Below are 8,706 nucleotides of genomic sequence, written 5' to 3'. Positions count from 1 at the left end.
ATCATCATCATCATCATCATCATCATCATCATCATCATCATCATCATCATCCTCTTAAAAATGCTCTCACTGTCACTTACTCTTGCCTTTTATATCTATTTCTTCCCCTGCAGTTTCCTGACAGCCCAACAAACCACGATTATGTATCAGGAACCCAGGTCTTCCCAGTGACTCTGTCACAGGCATACTTATTGAAAGGGGGCTTAGACACCCCACCCCCAACATATACATTGCACTGGTGGCTTGGACTGGATGCTTTCCTTAAACGGGCCACACTTGAAGAGCCAGTGTATAAGACACCAAGGGATATTCAGCCTAAGTGAGCACCTAGAAGACACATTTGGGGGAGGTTGATTTCCCAGGCTGGCAAGTCAAGTTCTGTAGGGTCTTCATGATGGGAAGGGATAATCTGTGGAATCAGTCCCCATAGCTTCTCTTGCAGGTTGTTAAAATCTCCCCATGAAGAAAGGCTAGTCAGTTACATACTGCAGAGAAACATCAGATCCTAGGGATCATGCCCCTTTGTGGTTAGAAGGTGGGAGGCACTTCCAGCCCTGTTGATAACCCACCCTATCAAGGCCCAGCATTTTCCTCCAGAGAAAACAACATTGTTTTAAGTCAGTTACATGGGAATAGCAGCAATAGTAACTACAACTACACCAAAAACAGAAATAACAATATTTTGTCATGCACAGCCTCTTCCTAACCATTTTCTTCGCATCTGTTTCAAAAGTTAGGCCACTAGTACGCAGGATGCATTGTGACTCCCATGTGCCTTACATGACCTTTATTTGTTTGTTTATTTACCAATTCATTCAGTTTATACCCTGCTTTTCTGCTGTGATGGAAGAACTACTCTCAGGGGACTTTACTACTCCTGGGATCAAACCTGTTGTTGTTGTTTTTTCCAGTTGTGCATGAACTTTCTGAATGATAATTATTTGCCCTATAATTATCATGATTGTTGTGCTTGACCTGGAATGTCTGTGGAATTGCAACAGCTCACCAAAGACAGCTTGCTACCTGAATTCTCGTAGGCTTCATGCTGTCCATAAGGGTTCCTCTTAAGACAATGTCTCTTTCAGATACTAAGGCACCATCTTTAACTAAGATACCTCATCACTGAGTGCCAGAGATTAATTTGGAGCCTTTGGTTTTCTGAAGCTGGATACTGCAAGAATCACAGTCATTGTGTGTTGGTGAAAATGCATGGACCCAGATGGGGCTGGATGCAACATGCAAAGCCAGTGGCAGACGTTTGGCTCTCCCTCCTTTTCTTCTTGCCTGATACCTTCAGCAATAGTTTGGGCTCCATTTGCAACTGGCAGCCACAAATTCAATGCAATGTCCTTCCCTTTAGAGAAGATATTCTCATTGGGGAAATTGTGTCCTTTGCATTCAATAAAATGTCATTAAACAACTTTCAGGAAGCAGATAGTTCCACCTACACAATGTGGTAAGTAGCTCTTAGAATAAGAGGGATTGAAGAGGGTCTTTGGAGTAGTCTAATTTTATTCAAGTAAGTTTTGTTTTTATTATTATATTGTATAATCAAACTGATAGCTGTTTTAGATATGCTAATATTTCTTTGGGTGACTAGAGCTCCTAGCTGTTTATAATAAAGTCAGCCCTCTGTATCCAAAGATTCTGAATCCACTGAGTCAATCATTGCCAGTCTGGAAAACGTCACATACAGACAGACACAAATACAAAAAGCAAACCTTAATTTTGCCATTTTATATAAAAGATATCATTTTACTATGCCATTGTATCTAATGGGACTTGAGAATCCATAGATTTTTTTATTCACTAGGGGCCCTGGAGCAAAAGCCGGAGGACACCAAAAGCCCACTGTATATTTGAATATTTGCCGAACTAGAGTTAGGGGTTTCACACCGTGCCAGAGACAATGCTTTCCAATGCAGAGAGGCCAGGTGCCAGATTCAAGGATTGGTCATGAGGTCTACATGACTGGCATCTGAACTTTGGAGGGATAACACAGGTCAGATGGGCATCTTTCAGAAGTGATTGAATTGTGTATTGCACAAGGGATGTGGTATCACCCAACTGTTATTCTGTTATTCTATTACTGACTTGTGGCATGCAGGTGAACTCAATTGTTGTATGAGAACTCATGTGAACCTGAATCAGTGGCTTGATTCAACCAGATCAAGTCACCTTCCCTAATCAAACAGCCAGAGTTAGCTCAGCCCAGTAGACAGATAACGGCATGTCAAAATGGTGATGCTCCAGCTTCCACTGAGGCAATGTTCTGTATTTGTAAACAAGGCTATCATTCTAAGGGGAATAGCACACACCACAATTCTACATCATAGGGGGGCAAATCATCAGATATATCATTCTTGTGCTATGTAGGTGGTTCTATACCAGAGATCAGAGAAAGTACCAGAAATCAGAGCAAGTAGTATGAGAACATTCATTCCATTTCATGCAGTAGCTTTAAATATTGCTACATCATCATTCCTAATCTCATGAATATATATTTTCTAGCATCAATCATTATATTGCCAAGTTGTCAGTGAAACAAGTGATGGAAGTAATAAAGCCACAGGAATTCATTTAGTGCTTGATCCATGAAAAAAATGGCGAGTGGTCCTTAATGAAAACAAAAACGACTCCAGCAAAATCATGCCTTTTCATTTGTTTGTGAAGATTCACATAAGGGAGCTTTTACAAAACAAAGGATTTCTCAGATGCCATACAATGGGACACTAGATTTGCTGATTCCTCCCTGTCCACACTTGATCCATGAAAGAAATTTTGATTGATATCCACCTTCTTCTGCTTTATCCTGTGTATGTTTAATTCATAGTTGTAAGTAAAATGCACCTGATTCAATCATGTAACATGTACCATATTTCTCAATGCAGGATATTGCCTAAGAACTACCAGCTTGTTCTTGCCTTTGATTTTGCCATTCATGAGATCAACGAGAATCACAAGTTGTTACCCAACATTACATTGGGATCAAAAATTGATAACAATGGTTTTAGTTCCTGGAGAGCCATTGAGTTGACACTGATCCTTCTGTTCATGGAACAAATGCATTTCCCGAATTACAAGTGTGTCTGGGACAAGAGACTCAAGGCCTTCATCACTGGATTCAGCTCCCAGAATTCTCTGCAGATGGCCAACATCTTAAATATCTACAAAATTCCACAGGTAGGTTTCTTCATAGAGAGCCAGTGTGGTGTAGTGATCTCAGTGTTGGACTACAACTTTGGAGTGAGTGGACAAAAAGTTTAGGGGGGATAAAAATAGAAAACACAGCAGTTTTATTAAAACAATATGTTGCACTAGAATGCTAAAAAGATATTGAAAAAATTACAATGCAAACAGTATATGATATCCTAAATACAAAAAGGCTTGTTCTGGCCTGTGAGCCACTCCCTAACAAACCAGTCAGTACTGGGCTAGGGAACTGCAAATCCCATAAGGAGGTATCAAGCACACAAAATACCAGTTCCTTTGTGCCTCTCAGAATGGGAATTAAAAGAGATAACATAGTATGTCCATTCAGTTGAGGAGTGCACAACAGAGACCAAATTAAAAGGGATAACACAGTATGCCCATTACAGTTAAGAAATACAAAGCAAAGACCAAACGCGTTTCGACCGGAGCGTCTTCGTCAGTGGTCATATAAAACTAATATAGCAGCCTTGTAAGGTATCACATATGGTATATAGGGACATCCCGTCGCTGTAGGTAAGTTGTTTGTCCTCATAGACCTTATATCATGCCTAGGACTAGGATGTCCCACATGTAGTTGCAAGCCTCCCCCCCCCCCATAACTTTGGAGACCAGGGTTCAATTCTCCGCTTGGTCAGGAAATCCACTGGTCACTTTGAACAAGTCACATGCTCTCAGCTTTAGGGGAAGCCAATGACAAACCTCCTCTGAAAGATTCTTGACAAGAAAACCTAATAAGAAGTTCACCTTAGAATTGCCATATGTCAGAAATGACTTGAAGGCACACAACAACAACAACAACAACCGATATATTCTTACATTATGCTTTGGTGTAGATTTTGGGAAACAGGAAATGTTGAGATGCTCCTTCTCCATCTCCTATCCAGTTCATAATTTGCAAATTTGAAATGCTCTGTACAATCTTTATGGCTGCTCACTTAATAGTCTTGTGTCTATTTGACTTCACCATGGCTGTGAACTAGTCTCAGTGAAATTACCACAGTGTCTCCACACTGGCTTGGTTTCTGCTTTGACCTGAATTCATAGCATAGTAGTTTAAAGAGAGGAAATTTCTCATCAGCCTGGCATTGAACTAATTCCCATTAAGACCCTTAGCAGAAGCATTTTCTATTCATATGAAACTACATTTCTTATTCATAACCTCTGATCCTAGAGGAAACTCTAGGGCCATAGTCCATACTGTATTATGAAAAATGACAGGGAGAACATCTGGGTCAAAATAGTAAATGGTTCTTCTGGCTGATCATATTCCCCCCTCTCTTTAATTTATTAAAATCATTATCCATTGAGGAAAGTTAAAAATTCATGAATATATATCATGGAGCCAATGGGTGAAGAAAACATTCCATAAGTTCAAATGTTGAGACGGTGGCAGAGGAGACTGTTCTAAAGAATTAACAAGATTCAAAAGGGGTAACCATTTCTCTTCAAAAGGAGTGTGACATAAAGTGTGGCTATTGATCCTGTCCGATACCTTTTCCATTAATAAGGTTTTCCAGTCACTTCACCAGGAGTTCTTCTTGGGCAAGCAACCTGTTTTCAGGTTCTGTGCTATCTCCAACTGAGTAATAGCAAAATGGAAACAAATTATACATTTATATATGAAGTTCTTATAATTACCTTTAAATATGAACAAAAGTAATTACTCGGGGAAAGGAATAAGACTTTGGTTTGTGATACTCGAGACTGAAAGTACAGAGAACCAAGACTGATAGATGTTATCAAATTGTAATGTGTGTAATCACAACCCATCTAGCGGTTAAATACGTTACTTGTAATTCTTGCTAACTTAGGAACTACCGTTAATAACCAGTGATGGGTCCATTACTGTTTTCAGACAGGAGAAGGAAAGGACACACACGTGGGGGTGTGATAATTTCCCCCGGAACTATTGTATATCTATGCAATTAAATTTCCAGGTATTCTGCAAATATTTTCCAGATGTGAATTAGGAGCCTCAGACAATGAGAAGACACTATGTTTGAGAAGACGCTATTGCACTTTCAAGACATTTCCAGCTTACTACAAACTGAAGTCTATCACTAGGTTTTCTTGGCAAGATTTGTTTCAGGGTGTTATCCTTTTTTCTTCTTCTGAGGCTGAGAGAATGTGACTTGCCAAAGGTCACACAATCCATGGCAAAGCAAGGATTCAAGCCCTTATCTCTACAACTATCTAAATGCGAGTATCTCGTATCTGGTATAGAATTTCTAAACAAACAAACAACAATTGTCATTATGCGTTAAAAAATTTGTCAAATATAGTCATCACCTTTACAGTTTATGGCTATCCCAGTTATATACTTGTTCCTGATTTTTTTAGCTGCTAAGGCAAACAAAGCTACTTTCCAGGTTACATATTTATTCAGGTCCAGTAGAAGATGAAAAATCATATCCTGTGGGTTTTGACTGGGACTGGTTTCTATTATAGGTGTGATGAACCTTTCTCTTGGTTCTTGGTAGAGAGGGCAAAATATCATGTAATGAACAAGGTCCTCTACCTCTTGACAGCCATATACACAAGTACGTTCTTTTACTGGAATACCTCTATATCTTGCTTCTCTGTATGCTGTATCCATCATATTTAATCTTAATTCGGTAAAAGCTTTCCGTAAATTTGCAAATGTTAAACTAACAAAATAGTATGGAAAAATACAGAACTTCATGAGTTTATAGTATAGGGGGACACATGAGGACAGATAAGCAGTATGGAGATCTTTTTGTATCGATGTTTCACTTATTATATTCTTGATAGACTTTATCTGTGCTTCCAATTGGAGTTCATTAATTTCAGCTAATGAAATTCCATATTTGATAATTAATTGCGAGGCCTGATGTACCCAGTTCTTGTTGGGCATGCTGTTATTCATTTCTATCAACCATTTTTTTGGAAGTCTATTATTATCCATCCTCTGAACTTTAAGCCAGTAACATAAAATTCTCTTATCTATAAGGCTTACTATACTAAGCATGTTGGTTTCCAATCTAAGCATGGCAGTTGGTGTGTCTCTGGGGAGGCCCAGCAACGACCTCAAGAAGTAATTCTGAGGGGGTTCCAGGTTTATGTTTGGTTTACATGTGGTACCCCAAACCTCTGCCCCATATAGAAACTGTGCCATTGTTTTGGCTTTATATACTATTAAGGCAGGGTTTACTAAATTTCCCCCTCTGGTTGCCGCAAACTTTAATGTAGCTTTTGCCGATTTGTAATATTGAACTTTTAAATTTAACAGTTGTTACTTCCAAGATGTTGTGTCTGAATATACTAGGCCTAAATATCTAAATGATTTTATTTGACTTATAATGTTTCCATCTAAGTGCCAAACATGTTTTTGGGGGCATCTTCCAAAGACCATAACCTGGGTTTTGTCATAATTAATTGTCAGTTTGTTGTTTTTACAATATGTGGAGAGTTTTGCAAGAAGTCTCCTTAGACCTACCTCCATTCTAGAAATCAATACAATGTCATCTGTGTACATCAACAAAGACATTTTGGTATCAAGAATTGTGACAGGGGCATGTTGCAAACCTTCCAGGTCTTTTACAATGTCGTTAATAAAAAAATTAAATAAGAAAGGAAATAAAATGCAACCTTGTTTAACTCCTACAGATGCATCAATCTTTGGAGTAAGATGTCCTGCCAGGTCCACTTTAACCTGTAACGATGTATCGGAATACAATGACTTTACAAGAAATAATAAACGGTGGTCAATATTTGTTTTTTCCAGTTTCTGCCACAACAAAAATCTAGAAATCAAATCAAACGCAGATTTCAAGTCAACAAAGGCAACATACAATTTTTGTTTCAGGTTATGAACATATTTGCACATGAGGAAGTTCAATACAAAACACAAATCAATTGTTGACTTCCCCTTTTGGAAACTGGCTTGTACTTCTGCCAATAGATTATTACTATCTGCCCAGTCTTCAGTTTTTTTCCAAGAGGTACATAGCGTATAATTTAGAGGCAATATCCAAAAGACTAATGGGCCTGTAATTGGCTGGGTCTTTCCTGTCACCTTTTTTATATATTGGGGCAATAATACTCAATTTCCAACCTTCAGGAATACATCCAGAGCGATTTATATGAGTAAATAATTTCGCGAGGATCGGGGACCAATATTCCAATTTTGCCTTATATAATTCAATTGGTATCATATCCTCACCAGGTGCTTTGTTGGTAGATTGTCTGGCGATGATTCCTTTAATTTGATTCACAGTGACATCAGGCCATTCAGGGGTATCTAATGGTTTGGCAAGATAAATTGATTGCGACAGATTGTGTTGAGATTTATAGATGTTGGAGAAATGCCTCTACCAGACTTTTCCTTGCACTGCGGCCTCCAATACGTATTTTGATGTTCTGGAGCCATGGGCTATTAAACACTAGAATTTCTGGGAGACTTTTTGAATAGCTGCCTCTCCTAATTCTTTCCATTGTGCCTCATAGTATTTTTGTTTCTTTTCTTTAAGTAATTTTTTATAATTTTGCCGTAATTGGGCTATCTGTTTTGAGGTGTTTCCTTCAATACCCTTTGTCTTCAATTTTCTAATTTTACACTCCTGGTCAAACCATGTCTTAGGTTTGATTCTGGTATTTTGGGGCACATAGGTTAAACATAATAAAGGTTTTATTTGTGATATTAGAGCCTGATATGCGCCTATAATCTCATTTGGTTCTTGCAGGATATTTTCCCAAAGTTTCACAAATTTATGAGAGTCGAGGGACTTTGTTTCTCCTCAAGCTTACTGTTCCATTTTAACCTCTTGCTGCCCAGAATCTCATATTGGGTTTTATCTGTTACTTTTAATATTTTATGGGGTGGCATTTGAGGGAGAGACAATTCAAGTGGAAAATGGTCACTCTCAGCTCTTCTAACTACTTTAAATGTATTTCTATCAGTTGGTGTGTTGTTGGAGGTTAATATATAATCAATGGTACTGAAATGGCCTCTGGAGGAAATGTATGTAAAATTACCCTCATGGTCTACCACACCATGTCCATTACACAGCAGTAAGTTATGTTTCATTATGAGGGCACAAAGATGCTTACCAGCTTGATTGTGAATTGTGTCCATGGAAGATTTGTTTCAGGGGGTTTACCTTTGCTTTCTTCTGAGGTTGAGAGAATGTGACTTGCCAAAGGTCACAGAATCCATGGCAAAGCAAGGATTCAAGCCCTTATCTCTACAGCTATAGTCCAACACTAAAATCAATACACCACTCTGGGTCCCTGGACTAAACGTTCCTCTGAGATGACACACAAACATCTAGCAAAAGAAAAGTATTATTCAAACAAAGAATTCTTTCTCAGTTGTTGTTTTTTTAAAATCCTTTTTCAGATCAGCAGTGGATCTTTTGATCCTGTTCTAAGTGATAAAACACAGTTTCCTTATTTCTTCCGGATGGTTCCAGATGAAACCTCTCAGTATTCTGGCATTATTCAGCTCCTTGAATATTTTGGGTGGAATTGGAT

This window comes from Sceloporus undulatus, chromosome 6 (genome assembly GCF_019175285.1).
Source record: "Sceloporus undulatus isolate JIND9_A2432 ecotype Alabama chromosome 6, SceUnd_v1.1, whole genome shotgun sequence".
Classification (NCBI taxonomy): domain Eukaryota; kingdom Metazoa; phylum Chordata; class Lepidosauria; order Squamata; family Phrynosomatidae; genus Sceloporus; species Sceloporus undulatus.
The sequence above is the reverse complement of the archived record's forward strand: the minus strand, read 5'-3'. Positions refer to the sequence as shown.